Genomic DNA, 16,885 nt, shown 5'->3' with positions numbered 1-16,885 from the left:
AGAAGCTTAAATTTCAATGATGAAACAATAGCAGATCTAATTATTCATCCTAAACCAAGATATTTGAGAGTTTATAGGCATCCAGAATTCCCAGAATGAACAATCCAGGTTCTCTGGCCCTGATACAGCCACTGAGAAACTATCTTTATTTGTAGACTTGAACCTCCAGCCCATTGTCCAGGAGCTTCCGTCATTTGTTAAGGATACCAGTGGCTTCTTTCAGATTATTGAAAAAACAAACCTATACATTTGAAAATACCACTCTCCTGGCTGCATTTGACGCTGCATCATTTATATACCAACATACAATATGAGAAATGAAATGAAAAGAACATTTGTAAAGCGAGGTAGCTACCCTCAGGCGTCCTAGCGCTGCAGACATCGAGCTCAGTACACAACAGTTCGGGCTATTCTGGTGGTGTTGAAAAGCAGGGTTTTTAAGAGTTTGCGGAAGGTGGTTAGTTTAGGCTCAGATCTGATTTGGATAGGGAGGGAGTTCCAGAGTCTGGCTTAGTTGAGGGAGAACAAGCGGCCTCCACATCTTGCTCTCTTGAACCTCGGTGTTACGGCCAGAAAGGAAGATCCGGATCTGAGCTGTCTGTTTGGGTGATAGGCTGTTATCAGAGTTTGGTTAATGGTAGCGCCTGTCTCCCAGAAATCTCGGTGGGCAATGCACATTGCTTTAAATTCGACCATTTCCCTTACTGGAAGCCAGTGGAGGTCCTTTAGTCTGGATTTGACTGGGACTCGGCGGGGGATCTGGAGAAGGGTTCTGGCAGCGCAGTTTTGAATGATCTGCAACTTGTTAAAAGTTGTCTGGGGTGCGCCAAGATACAGGATATCCTATGAGGATGCTTCTATGGCATTGTCTGGAGCTTCTAATAATGAACTATGAAAATGAATGCCATCTACCAACATGCTTACCAAATTTGCAAGAGTTATCCTTAAATCCAACAATATTACTTTCAATGGTAAACACTAGCCACAGGTACAAAGTATTTCCATGGTCACTAGGATGGCTCCATTCTCTGCAAATATATTCATTGGTGAACTAGAGGACCATATACTTGCTACTTCTAGCATCAAACCAAGTGTAAGAGACATTGATGATATATTTATAGTATGGAATGAGAAAAATAGAAAATTAGAAGCATTTACAGCTCATATCAACAGTAACCATCCTACCATCAAATTGAAAGTAGCAATACTAAACATAGACATCACCTCCCTTCTCTTGATGTGCTACTCACTGTTTTGTAACAAAAATTGTAACTGATCTGTTTTACAATTTACAGATACTCATTTGTATCTATGCTGAGGTTCATGGCACCCACAACATACTATTCTCGTAATCATACACAGCCAAGCACTCAGATAAGATGCATCTGCAACAATGAGGATACTTGTAAAGAATATTTGCAGGGGCTTGCTATATTATTTCAAATGTGAGGCTATCCTCTGCATATCATACAGTAACAAATTGTCAAGTCTTTGCAGGTACCCAGGGAAGTGCTAATGTGGAAAACCAACAGCAGAAACAAAAGTGACAAAAACCCATTCATGGTTGACAATCATCCATCAGCTCCTAACTGCAAAAGCATATTGCAAAAAACATTTCCCTTATTATTCACCTCAGACAAATTACAATAGGTTTTTCTAAAGCTGTCAGTCATTGCTTATTGCAGAGCCGCCAATGTAGAGCTCCTACTGTGAGAGGTGAACTCAAGGACGCTGTATCAAATGAATGGATTCATTGCTGTGATTCTAAAAGGTGCATCACATGTGAATACCGTTCTAATTTCTAATTTAAAACATTTATAGAGCGCAGCATATACCGTACGGTTTCTTGGCGCTAGTAGTTCGTTTGACTCCTGAAGAAAATGAGACCGGTCTTGGGTGGGGAGGGGCATTATACAGGAAAGGCTTGTTTGAAGAGAAAGGTTTTTAAGTCCTTGCGGAACGAAAGATAATGGGTAGAATAACGGAGGTGATCAGGGAGGGAATTCCAAAATGTGGGGGCAAGGGTGGCAAAATTGGTTCCGCCCCATTTTTTACGTTTAAAACGTGGGGTTAGGAGGAGGGATTTAGAGGAAGAACGAAGCTCTCTAGAAGGAACATATTCCTTTAGTAATGAGGCAATAAAGGCTGGAGCAGTGCCTTGTCGGGCCTGAAAGACCATGCACCCGATCTTGAACAGGGAACGTTCTTTGACCGGGAGCCAGTGGAGCTCTTTGAGGAGGGGTGTGGAATGGTGGTACCGTGGGAGACCATAGACCAGACGGGCCGCCTGGTTCTGGACCAACTGGAGTCTCCGCAGGCTGTATAATGGGATGCCGCTGTAAATGGCATTAGCGTAATCTAGCCTAGAGATGACCAGTGCAGCCATGATCATCTTAAGTGCCTGTGGGGAAAAAAAACGGGAGACGGAGCGGATAGTGCGAAGGGTGAGGAAGCAGGAAGATACAACGGTGCTAATTTGTGAGTGGAGGGTGAGCTGGTTGTTGATTTTGACCCCCAGTGTTTTGACTGTGGGTGACGGAGAGGGGGGGGGACCAAGAGAGGGTGGCCAGAAATGAGAGTTCCACGGACTGGACGAACCACCGGTGAGAACCAGCTCGGTTTTGTCTGGGTTCAATTTCAGCTGGTTGTGGTTCATCCAGTCCCGGATGAAGGTCAAAGTCGACTGAAAGTTAGAAACAGAAGAAGGGGAAGTAGACAGATCGAAGATGAGCTGGAGGTCATCCGCGTAGTTATACACGGTGACCTCCAGCTGCTGAAGAGCAAAGATAAGAGGAGAAATGTAAAGATTAAACAATAAGGGGGAAAGAGAGGATCCCTGAGGGACACCACAAGTGACAGGGATGGGAGTGGACGTGAAGTCACCCGACCGAACCGCCTGGGTGCGGTCCCTCAGGAATGAGGACAGCCAGAGCAGGGCTGAGCCCTCGATTCCCGCCGCCCTGACACGGGACAACAAGATGGTATGGTCAACCGTGTCAAAGGCGGCGGAGAGATCGAGAAGCACCAGCGCCTGGTGTTTGTTGTTGTCCAAGCCCATCCTGAGGGTGTCCAGTACTGATACCACGACTGATTCGGTCGAGTGTCTGGGACGGAAGCCGGCCTGGCGGGAAGCCAACCCACCGTTGGCCTCTACGTGGGCGCTGAGGACCGCGGTGGCATGGCGTTCCAGCACCTTGCTCAGGTAGGGCAGCAGGGAGATGGGGCGGTAGTTGGCTGAGATGGTAGGGTCAGAGCCGGGCTTTTTCAGAATGGGCACTATAAAGGCTGTTTTGAGTGCCGGGGTCACTACTCCCTGAGCAAGTGAGTTGTTGAGAAAGGTGATGGGGGCTTCAGGGCAAGAGGAGTAAATGTGTTGCAAGATACGAGCAGGACAAGTGTCTGCCGGGGAGCCCGACTTGACTTTGGGGAGTATCTCGCGGAATGAAGCCTCAGTGAGGGGAAGAATAGAGGTGAGGCGATTGAGAACGTTGGGGGAAGAGGGGTCCACAAAAGTAGGTGAAGGGGGGGGATGTTAGCCTTGATGGTAATGATTTTGTCTGTAAAATAGGTGTTGAGCTGATCGCAAAATGATTGAGATGGAAGGATTTGCGAAGAAGCTCTGTCAGAATAAGCCAAGTTGTTAACTATGCTGAAAATTTCTCTGGATTTATTTTCCGCTGCCTCTATTTTTGAGGAAAAATAGGTGGTTTTAGCAGAGAGAATAGCAGTTTTGTAGGCAGCAAGTGCTTTGAGATAGAGGGTTTTTGCTGCGGAGGAATAGTTTCTTCTCCACTGTCTCTCCGCCTGTCGGGCCGATAGTTTTAACTCTTTTAGGTGGTCGTTAAACCATCTGTTGGAGTCCTTTTGTCGTCGGATGGAAATACGACGTAAGGGGGCCACGGTGTTACAGCCTGTTGTCAGCCAGGTGTTCATGGCAGTGGCCTGAGCATGGGAGGAGAGACCGGAGAGAGACGGGGTAGAATTGCGGAGCAGGGAGGACAGAGAGGAAAGATCCACTCTGTTCCAGTTCCGCGCCCAGGTGTTTTTGGCATGTGGAACTTTGGGTACAGAGTGGTGAGAGATAGAAAAGGAAATAAGGGCGTGGTCAGACCAACAGCAGGGGGATACCATCACCGGGGATAATTGAAGGTTGAGGGACCAAACCTGGTCCAACCGGTGACCGTGGGAATGGGTGGGGGTCGTAATATGCGGGACAAAGTTCAATGAGGAGAGAGATTCAGTGAACTCCTTGGAGGCGGTGCACTCAAAGGGGTCCGAGGGCCAATAATTGAAGTCGCCTAACACCAAGACCGAGGCGTAATTGACCACCAAGTTGGCCAACAGGTCTTGGAATGCCGGCAGGAATAGAGGAGAAGACTGGGGGGGCCGATACATAAGGAGACAAGTGATGGGGGGAGAGAAGGATAGGGAACGGGCCACGAGGAATTCAGTGGGAGCAATGGGAGAATAGGAGAGAAGTTGAAACTGTAATTCTGAACGGGCGATAAGCGCCACGCCGCCGCCGGACCTGCCCGCCGGACGGTCGGCGCGCAGGGCAACGTAGGCAGGGGGGAGAGTAGCCAGGAGAACAGGAAGGGAGGAGTCGCAGAACCAGGTTTCGGTTAGTAGCAACAGATCCGGCTTCTCTGTGTCAAGCAGGGTAAACAACTCATGATGGTGCTTGACCGCTGACCTTGTATTGAGTAGAAGAACGGATAGCGGTGGAGGCGAGGAGGGAGGGACAGGCAGGGTCGGGTTCTGCGGTGGAGGGATCGCTGGAACGGACCGTGGCCTAGGGGTGGGGGAATGGGCAAGACCTAAGGAGGCAATGTGTCTTAGTATAGTTTCTGGGAGAGGCCAATCTCCTTGAAGGGTGGTGAGCTGCTTAGATGAATACAGGGTATTTTGGGCAGGGGGTCGTGCCCCGGGCCCCGTTCGGCCGCGGACGGGCGCAGACGGGCTTGCCTTAGGCGCGCCTTCGGCGCGCAAACGGCGCGCCCGCTGCGCACGTCCGCTGCGCTCCCTAGGATAACACATTTAAAAAGGGGGTTTGAGGGCGGGAAGGGGGCGTGGCCGCAAAGTGGGCGTGGCCGAGCGTGGAACAGGCCGAGGGGAGGGGGTCACGTGACCGTTTTACCAAACAGCATCATAACTAGATGAACCTACGGCATAGGACAGCATCTTACATGTAGATCAACATGCATTATTTATGTGACTCTGTGCCAATGCCAAAGCTTTAAAAAACAATATGTAGGGTAAAGAGTCACTGACCTCCATACATGGTTCACAAATCACAAATCAGCAATAATTAATTTAAAACTTTTTTAGCCTGGAGCTAATGATTTTAACCTTGTACACCATCTTCTATTCCATTTGAAGATTTTTCCTGTGGAACATGTTTTAAATGGAAAACTACAGAACTCCAGAGAAAACTTCTATTTGTACTGTCTAAAATTATTGTATCCAGATTGTCTGAACACCCCTGACAATAACACATGATTACAGTATATCTCAAGATTTCAGAACTTCATTGATTCCACATTCCAAATAGAATATTCACTCATGATGTTTTATGGAAATCCAGCAATGTCAGCTGTGCAGCCAATGAGAAAATAATCTTGTACTACCTGAAGGAGGTGGACACTAAAACATTGTAGGGGAAATGTATTTTTGTTCTTTGGTGTACCCACCCACAAAAGAGTAATTACATTGCTATGCACAACCCGCACTTTTAAAGTTAGTACAGCAAAGGAGACCCAAAAGAAATGTACTCTAGCTAGGAGCTAGAGTAAATCCTACACCACAAATGGCCAAACAGTGAAATTGCAAGACCCCTTATAGAAAATAAAGGAGTTAGGACTTACCACTTAGGAATTATTGTTAAATTACATTAAGATATTTACATTTGTTAAAAATATAAATAATGTTATTTAATGTTACAATTGATCTGAAGATAAAACATATTTATTAGTATATACATATTTCAATAACATGTTTGGATTTTAATGTAACATTCATTTTTATTAAAATACTGTCAAAAAATGTAACTAATTATTTACACCACTTTTACTAATTTATAATACACAGTAGAGATTTCTTTTTTACTTTAAATGGGATTTTTTTATTTTAAAGTTCAGAAAAAGTATTTTAATTTCAGTTAATGTATTCAAAATAATTAGATTTTAAATTAATTTTACTTTAATAGTAATCTAGCATCATTTTATTTTGTTCCACGTTTAAAATAAACATATAATATTTTACAAACATTTGTAGCATAAAAATAGTTCTACAAATGTTTTCAAGTTTATGACACTTTCAAGTGCCTCCTATACTATTCATAGGGAGAGCTCCTGCCCAGTGGTAACTGCAGGATTTCCAATGATGGAGACACTGCCCATGCCACTGGGACATTTTTCCACCCTGTTAAAGGTGGGGCAACAGTGTCTTACTGTCTTGACAGGAGTCAATCTGGCCCAGGCAGGTAAAACTTACTACGGCACCTATGTGCCGTGAGAACATTCCCTGAATGTTAGTGTCTTTTTTTGCTTTACACAAACAACTCCCACTTTGGGAGGCTGCTTGTGTAAACGAAAATGAATGCCAAGTAGTAAAACAAATATTACATCCACTCAACATAACAACCTGCCTTTAGTGCGTCCACCACGCTGGTGAATGCTCTCAGGGCATAGAGTCCCAACCAAGAAAGTACCAATCTCTAATTATGGCTGTTCTTCACCAAGAGAGCGGAGGTCAGGGCCTCTGCTGAACAGGAAGACTGCTGACCAAACTAAAATGAGTTAGATGCATGGGTTAAGGGAGCACAATAGCTATGATTGCTAGGCTGTAGATCATGGGTGGAAGCACATAAAAAATATTAAGCTACTACACGTGATTTTAATAATCAGTTCTTTCATATAAAAATAAAGGACTGGATCACACAACATGGAACATCACTGTTTTCCCAACAAACCCAAAACATGACAGGTTGGGATCCTGCTAGTGAATATGGCAACAATGACTTTAGCCTTAAATTGAAGACATTACGAACACAGCGAGGGGATACCCAGCACCCGTAGGTAACAATACAAGTTTTGAGTTTTTTTACAGCGCGTAGAGTTGGTAGACAGAAGACTTTCAAATGATACCGATGTGTAACTTGAAAGATAGTTTTGAGTTTAGCATCACGACTGCTTTCAAAAGAAGGCTTCATTGGTTGTTAAAGGCCTGCTCCCTGTTTTGTAGGCCCAAGCTGTAGGTGGGTGCCTTTAATGAAGGACAGGAACTTTCCTGACTGGAATAGCACAAGGCAGAAGGACATTATTGCTATTCGAACATTCCCCACACTGAGAGAGAAAGTACAAGGCAAATATTTAAATATTGCAACAGAGACCCTACTCCGCCTATTCTAATTAAAGTAAGGTTCTTCGATGGAAAGAACCGATCATTGTATCCCTTGGAGACTCCATTAATAATACTGAATATATCTGTTTATAATGTGGACTTTTTTACTCTATTAATTTTCAGTTTCTTAATGGAACCCAATATTTCACACATTTGAGCTTTACAGTTTAAACTTCTGCAAAAGTTTAGTTAATATACCACAACGAATAATCATGCTAGCTTGCTATTCGGTGTTAAAATAATCTGTAATTTTCCACAGACAAAATGAAATACAGCTAACACAAAGTTCAGGTGACCCGCTGAAAGACCCCAGTGACATAAAACAAAATAATGGAGCATTCCAGGTGTGCTCCAAATGGAAATGAAACTTTCCCTGTATACAAAGGGGACTGACATGAGCTAAATGGAGGATTCATCCCTGAACATCTGCGATTGCCTGATCCATAACAGTTACAGTATTTCAGTGCTTTAGAAAAAGGAACGTATAGGAACACATCATGTCATAAAGGATGGATCATTCATTCATAACGGACCATGAGCAAACATGACTACCAGCACAATGGTTTTCATAACAAAAATAATGGTGTTTACATAATTACTATAGGAAAAAGGACTGCATTAAAGGTTTTCAACTGGGTTTGTTCATGAGTGTACATCTGCTGAAAGACTCCTGACAAACCTGCATGCATTTTTAAATAGGTGTTAAAATATCTTTGAGCAAAAGCGAATAACATAACATCTGTCAGTCGAATAAAACCTGTTAACCTCAAGCTTACTTTTTCTGAGCTTGTCCACTGGTTACAATGCACTACCCCAGCTGCACACAGTGTCTTATTATACTCTGGTTCTGCTACACTTATTTTTACTGGCTAAAGATGACTGTTTTGTTCATCTTTCCACACTCTATTGTCCCTCCTCCCTTTGCATTAGTTCACTCACATACCTTTGCCATTAAGAGCATCCTTTTTGCGCCTGGAAATGTTTGCATAGCCAAGGGAGGTAGGTCAGCTCTGACACTCTTTATTGAAATTGGAGTCAATGAAAGAGATGCTGCACATGGTGCTTTTCAGAGTTTATTCACAGCGTCGACAATGAAGTTTAAACCTGGGATGTACCACGCGTGGCGCGTGGCTACACCAGGTAATATTTTAACGCCTTTGCTTTACATTGGCAAGCAGTGTTGTAGTATTTTGTTCTGATTAGGACACATAAAAAATTGCAGGCTTAATATTCAATGCAAAAAAAAGAGTTGCCAAAAGTTTAAGAAGGGAAAACCTTAATATGTTACGCACATTAAAACACAAATGCACTCATTTAGAATGCTGTGTTAAACTTAAGGGTAATACAGCTATGCAAAAATGAAAATACAGTAAGCGGGTGTGAAGAATTGCCCCTGGAGTTATGGTTCTTGACTTATAAATGGGGTTTAGATTGCAGTCATAATGTTAACCCGTAGCATCAACTTTTTGCAGTAGCTAGTAACTTAGAATAATTCAGTGATGTCATCTAGTTTTCCTTCAGTGATGCAGCGTTATTTATTATTCACCAGCTTGAAGTGTTCAATTTTGATTAATAGGGTTAGCAAACACTTTTTCCATTTCTGCACAGCTTTCATTATACATCGGGTTCTATGTGTCATGGGAAGTGGTAGCCATTATACATGCATCTTCTACCTGATTTAAAATAAACTCTGAGCCCCCATCTTTCACATAAACTAGTCCTCTGAATCCAAATTCGTAAGGTCAGGACAGCCATAACTGCTTGACATGCCAGACCTTCTTAAGCAACCTCTACCTAAGCATACACACACTTTTTCATGTAGCTGCTTAGCAGCCCAATATCCTGTTCAAAGGACAATCTGCCCACACAAAGAATTGTTCATAAGTCTCAATCAATATTCTATGCTGTCAATAGTCATTTACATCTGTGGAAAGCAACTACCGGGACAAATTGGGGAAATAAAAATCTACTTTTTTGAAAGACAGAAATGTTGCTGAATATTTTTTAGGATTTAGTGTGTGGTACAAGGGTTAACTTTTTTCATCATCCGTCTCCTTTATTCAAAAGAATTGTTACCAGCCAGGTTGGCAGGGGTGCAGAGAGTTACCTACCATACGTCCATCTCAGTGTCTTCTTTCTAATTCTGCCAAAACTGCCTCTCCATAAACATCTAGGGCATATTCACAAACCCCTTGCAGCGGTGGAGCATCACTTTTAGGGAAGCTCCGGCAGCGCAAATCACAAAATCATATTTGTGAGGCCATGCAAAGCCACTAAGCATGGGTTTGAATAACCACATAGATATGGAGTAAGGCGAGGCAGTGCAAATGGCTATGTTGCCTTACTCTGTGCTCAGGAGCCATTTCATGCACATTGCGGTGTGTATCCTATGAAACACCAATGGATTTTGACACTTCCCCAGATTTAGGAGAGCATGTAAACCTGGGGAAGCCCAAATCCTTATGCCTACTAAGGGGAGCTGCACAATGGTGCCTTCTTTGGTACCAGGCTGCCGAAACAGCGCCAGTGCAGGGGGAAAGGACAGGAAATTCACCATATTGCTAAAGTACAGTGCATTCATGAAAGGACAGGAATGTACCGTATTGCATAATATATGGTACATTCCTATCCTCTTACTTTGAAACAGGGGTGGCCAACGCAGGCACCCTTGCAACATGGTGCAAGGCTGCCTGTTTTGTCAGCAGGATAATTTTTGTGCAGGAAGGGTCATCTTCCTGCACAGAAACAATCATAAGAGGCGTTTTTTTCTAGGTGTGCCCCAATATATGTACTGGGCACTGCATTGAAATGACTCAGTACTACATTTTGATTACAGGCCCACACCCATCGACTTCCACCTATAGACAGTCTTCAGCATTCAGCATCTCCCTTGATCATCAATGCGAGTATCACAACACAAGCTAATCTGAGCCTCTGAAACTACTTTATAATCTGTGGCAGACTACTCTTGAGAGCAAAATGCTCAATGATTTCATCTACAAGTAAACAGAATGGAAAGCTCCATTGCATTAACCCAAAAGTGTGGCCTTTAATGGAGCCTTCTTCTGTCTGCAACTTTTTCAACTAAAACCTTTTTCACAGTTTTTTCCATTAAAGTCAATCAGTTTCCATAAAGCAGTGTGGAAGACTGTGCCCTTACTGGCTGTTGAGTGAGTGATGAGAACTGCAGAAATGTTTCTCTGTGTGAAGAGTAACATGAAACTCTTAGCTGGTCCCTCATAGCCGGTTCCTTTGTCCAGCTTCATCAAAAACAAATCATACACATAGGGCATTATTAACAAAGCAATTTGTGCTAATTAATCAGCCTAATGAGTCTTATAGCAGGATTTATGGTGACCTGGTATACACAAGACGTGCCCTCAGACCCATAAAACCCTGTACTACTGTGGAGTTTTCCACCACGAGTGAGTAGAATTACACAAGGGATTGAGAGTGCCCATCACAAGGTGTGGTTTTCTCATGGACATGCACACGTTCATATTCACACCTTTTGTTCCAAAGAAATGGCAAGAGCTGTAATGAAGCAGGAGTAAATACCCTGAAGAACGGGAATGGAACATACCAAATCTTTGTATGGGAGTACGGGAAGGGTTGTCTAAACAGTGATATAAGCTGTTTTTGGTGATTTCTGAGTAAATTCAAAATGAAGTATGTTTTATATGGCTCTTTTTAACTGTATCCTATAAATTGTGGTTATAATGTATTGAAGCTTTTTTATTTGTGTTTTAGGAAAATAATATATATTAAATTGCTGAAAGAAATCTGGCCAACGCTGTGCACATATCTTTGCGTTTATGTCTTGGTGATATTGTCTGTACAAATGTATGTACGTTTGGGAAGTTGAATTAATGAGTTTTGCCAAAGAGGATTTTATTTTCTTGACCTAAAGTGCAGAAAACAGCAATGCAAAGACTTCAAGTGGAGCAGGAAAAGTTGAGAGTTGTTGAACATACACCCTGTCAAAGAAATTTTAAAAGCATAAACACCATCCAGACAGTACTTGGAGCCTGATTATGATGGCGGTTGGACTTTTGTCCGACTGCCATCCTGTCGGGAATACGACCGCCCCACTGGCTGTTGGCGGTCTCGCCACATGTATTACGATGCCACTGCCTTCAAGGGGTTTTGTATTGTGTATTGTATTGTATTACGCTGCAATATCCCTGCCCTATGTGGCAGCACATGGTGGAGGGGTAGGTAGGGTGGCATAATGGGTGCCCCTCAGGGCCCATATCAGATGGCCAGGGCGGAAGTGGGCCCGCTACGGACCCCCAAGTTACTTTCCACCTGCCATTTCATGGCGAGTTAACCCCCATGAAATGGCTGGCGGAATGGGATTGTGTTGTAAAGACGAATGATGAACCAAGCAGGAAACACCTTGTAGATATGAAGTTTATTCGCAGCACAGAATAAACGGGCAGATCACCATCTGGCCAAGCACCAACTGACACCATAGGAATTCTATGTAGAACCATAACATTAGGAACACACTAAAGTTCCAAAGAAGAAACATGGAAAACAGACTAAACAGATAAAGCTATTTACAACATATCGCCATCCCTTAAATCCATAAAATAGAAACAGAAAACAAAAGAACAATTAATGAATGTAATCACTTAAATAGACAGGTGGACGGCGAGATTGAGAACTTCTCAAAACATTATTATGTGTAGAGACAGCATCACCTGAGTAGGAAGGTATAGAAGTAGAAACAGCATCACCTGAGTAGGAAGGTGTAGAAGTAGAGACAGCATCACCTGAGTAGGAAGATGTGGAAGCCTCACCACTACCCACCTCCCCCTTACAGTAGACTGAGAACAAGAACTCGAATCACACTGGGTAGATAACATATAACTATTGTTGAAGGAATCAGAGAAAGGCAGAGTACCCTTCACAGACACATCAGAATGACTCCGATACAAAGCCACCCTTCTAAAATTCCATTTCTCCCCATTTTCAAGAAGAACAAAATGAGGGAATACCCGCTTTACACAAAAAGGACCTCTAAATTTCGAAAGTCCTTTAGAGAACCTTCCGGGCTTTACTTTGACCAAATCTCCAACGGAAATTGGTAAAGAAACACTATCAAAAGAAGACTTCATAGGAGAGACCTTATCCTGATTTTTCAACGAAGAAGGTGTTAACTTTGTCACAGGAGAACGACCACGCATCAACTCAAAAGGAGATTTACACTCATGCTTGTGAGGAGTTGAACGGTAGGCCCACACAAGTTCTTGAACCTTATCATTAGAAAAACAACCAAATTCAACAGACATCTGAATAATGCCCTTAACCAACCTATTAACCCTCTCACACCTACCATTGCTCTGTGGGTTATACAGACCAGTCCGATGATGGTGAATTCCACTCTCTTTCAAAAACAAAACCATTTTTACTGACGTTAATTGTGTACCATTATCTGTTAATAAAACAGAAGAAAACCCCTCATCCAGCAAAATACTTCTCAAAAAACTCATTGTAGAATCGGTAGTGATTTCCCTGACAAAACGAACAGTGAGCCACTTAGAAAAACAATCAATAATAACAATCGCAAAAGGCTGATTTAAAGGCAGCTCATTTATTGGCCCAATAAAATCCAGACAAATGGTGTGCCAAGGTAGATTCTCAAAAGAAATGTTACTCTCATTCTGAGACCCAACCACCTTCAAACGTTTCTCACCCTCCTTACAAAAACTGCAACGCACCACACACTCCACAGCATCAGCATCAATAGATGGCCACCAGAAATTTTCCTTCACTCTACGTTGAGTGAGAGACTGGCCCAGATGTCCCTCACGGGCTAAATCAAGTATTTTCCTTCTCAGTGAATAGGGAGGAATAAACCTGTCGCCCCTCATTAAAGCATTGTTGTCAGTAAGAGACAATTCATCTAAAACTCTAATAAAAGGTCTCACGGAGGGCTCAACAGTACTCTCCCTCCTAGACCCTTTAATGATAAGATCTACAACTTGTTTTAATACGACATCACTCTCCATTCCTTTAGACCACTCATCAAATGAAAACGACTCAGCACAAAGAAACAAAACATCCTGAGTAAAAGCAATCGCACAATCATCTTGAGACTCCACTAATGAATTCCCACAAACCATGGACTGAATGGGAAGACGGGACAGGCAGTCGGCCTGAATATTTTTCCAACCCTGAACAAACTGCACATCAAACTGAAAATCCTGTAGACGCGATGCCAATCTGGCCAATCTGGGTGAACCCTTCCCAGTACCCCCAGGAGCCAAAATATTTACTAAGGGTTTGTGGTCAGAGCGCAACACAAACTTGGTACTCCATAAGTAAGTCCTGAAATAATAGGTACCCCACACAGCAGCAAGAGCTTCACGCTCAATTACAGAATAATTACATTCTGACACCGTTAAAGGTGTAGAAGCAAAAGCAATGGTTTTTTCTTCGCTTCCATGAACAGCACCCAAACCGACGCCACTAGCGTCCACCATTAAAATAGAAGAGCGTTTAATATCAAATGGTGTGAGAACATTAGCAGAAGACAGTTCAGTTTTAATCAAATTAAAACAAGTTTCTTGTTCACTGGTCCATGAAATTTTCACTCCTTTTTTAATAAACCCCTCAAAGGAGCAGTCTTACTAGAAAAATCCCTCACAAATTTGGAGTAGAATTCAATTAAACCCATAAAAGACCGCAATTGATCCTTATCTACTGGAGAGGGAGCCAGTTTAATTGCCTCCAATAAGTTCCTTTTAGGTTTAACCCCATCAGCTGAGAGAGAAAAGCCCAACTACTCAATCTCATTAACCAAAAATGCACACTTCTCCTTCCGCAAAGTAAGACCAGCCTCATCAATCCTGCGCAACACGCATTGAAGAACATTATTATTTTCTTCCATGGAGTCGCCAAAAATTAATATATCATCTTGAAAATAGATGACCTTCTCTATCCCTTTAAACACCTCCGACACCATTCTCTGAAAAACACTCGCGGCTGAAATCAGCCCGAAGGGTAATCTAGTAAACTGAAAGGTCCCTTCACCAGTAATAAAAACAGTCAGGTGTTTAGACCCCTCTTCAAGTCGATTCCGGTGATAGGCATGTTTTTAGGTCAAGTTTACTAAAGAACTTAGCCCCTTTCAAGGTAGAGACTAGCTCCCCAATATTTGGTAATGGAAAAACGTCTGCAACTACACACTTATTTAGTGACCTAAGGTCCACACAGAATCTGATCTTGTTGTCAGGCTTCTGAGAAATGACCACAGGAGAAATCCACGGGGATGCCTCCACAGGCTCAATAATCCCGCCCTGAAGCATTTCTTCCAGAACAGCCTTGACCTCACTCCTCACTGCAAATGGCACCCTTCTTGCCTTATGCTGAACAGGGATACTACCTTCCTTCAACAAAATCTTATGGGCATAGCCTTGTAATTCTCCTAGTTGTTTTCTAAAGACACGTTTGAAATTCAACAGAATATCAATCAAAGTAAAATCATCCACAACCATCACAGGTTCTTCTGCTCTAGGATTGACCACAATGTGAAGATCATACTGATGGATGCGACCTAAAATAGCTGGGCCATTAACAGAAAAATAAATTTTACCTTGTGTAGATCTATCTTTAAAAAGAATTTCACTCTCGAAATACCCAAGGAGGTCTATTTTTTCACCTTGGTAAACAGAGGGAAAAATATCACAATCCAAAAGAGTTTTTTGACCCCACAGGAGTTTTACTAAAGACATGGGAATAATGGTCCATTTAGGACCAGTGTCGACCATAAGACTAATAGTCTTGTTATCATTAATAAAATCAGATAGGGATTCTTTCCCTTTTGTCCTGACAAGCACAAACAGAATCCTGCAGTACAAGTAATTTGTTGACATCGCGATTCAACTCACAATACTCATTCACAACTGTCACTCTAGAATTCCCTCTATTTTTACACATTTTAGCAAAGTGACCCTGTTTGCCACATCTTAAGCACTCCTTATTATTAGCAAAACAGAATTTCGCATCCGAAGTATGAGTATTGCTACCACACCTCGAACACACCTTAGGTTGTGATTTGCTGTATTGTTGACTCATATTTTTTTTTTGTAAAACATACCCTTTTTTCCTAACTAGGGCAACAGCACCACTTTCACCATCACTGTTATCGCTAGAGACCACAACCGTATGGGAAATTTCAGCAACTTTAAGATCTAGACCACTCTTTTGTAATTCTTTCATACATTTTTCACTTTCCTCCACAATTTTCGCAAGTTCAATAGCAACTTTTAAAGTAGGGTTCTTTGCAGCCCATAAACGTTCCTGTATTTTGCGATTGTTACACTGAACAATCAGTTGGTCACGAATAAGTTCATCCGTCATCTGACCAAAATTACATTTCACTGAGAGTTCCCGCAAAGGTGCAACAAAGTCATCAATGGATTCATCTTCACACTGCTCGTTTTTATAAAATTTAAATTATTGTAAAACAAGATTTTCCTCTTTAGCAAATCTAGTCTCAAGTCTAGCGATGGCCTCCTTAAATTCATCAAGAGGAGATTGTGAGCCAGAAGGTAAAACTTGAGTTAAGTATTTAAAAATTTGCTGACCTTCTTTACCCAAAGTTGTCATCAAAAGTGCCTTTTTCCTTTTTGGAGAAAAATCCTCCCCATCCAATGCCTCCATATAATTGTAAAACATAACAATCCAATCTTCCCAGGCAGTAGAGGGATTTCCAGGTTCACTGAGGAACTGAGGTGGGAGTGCCACATTAACCTGTTGTGACATAATTAAACTTCCAAAAATAAAGACTAAAAGACCACAAAATAAAAACAGAATAAATTAATGTAAAAGATAAAATAATAAAATATTCTGAATGAAGGCTTAAAGTCTTACTTATATTTTCGTTGTAGAAAATATTGACAAACAGAAGTAATTCTCCACACCAACAGTTGTCAAAATATAGTATATCCAAGCCTCTTATATCTCCTTATTATATTAGGAAAAGCGCCAATACACGCAGGCTGAAATACACGAAGGACTCGTTGAATTGCTGAAGGACTCGTTGAATTGCCGAAGAAACTGAAGATCCAAGGTGGCCGCACACGTCTGACAAGCAGCGTCACAAAGGTGAAAAGTCAAACTTGAAGCGACGTACTTGACGTTACTGTGGACACGCCAGGAAACAGATTGCGTGAGAAGCTTTGCACGGGTGGGTTTGTATCCCACCCTCATCGCCAAAATGTTGTAAAGACGAATGATGAACCAAGCAGGAAACACCTTGTAGATATGAAGTTTATTCGCAGCACAGAATAAACGGGCAGATCACCATCTGGCCAATCACCTACTGACACCATAGGAATTCTATGTAGAACCACAACATTAGGAACACACTAAAGTTCCAAAGAAGAAACATGGAAAACAGATAAAGCTATTTACAACAGATTGCAGTCCCTCCAACGGTCCAACAGGCTCAAGGAGTCCTTTGGATCCATTG

This window comes from Lissotriton helveticus, chromosome 9 (genome assembly GCF_964261635.1).
Source record: "Lissotriton helveticus chromosome 9, aLisHel1.1, whole genome shotgun sequence".
Lineage (NCBI taxonomy): Eukaryota > Metazoa > Chordata > Amphibia > Caudata > Salamandridae > Lissotriton > Lissotriton helveticus.
Note: the sequence above shows the minus strand (reverse complement) of the source record.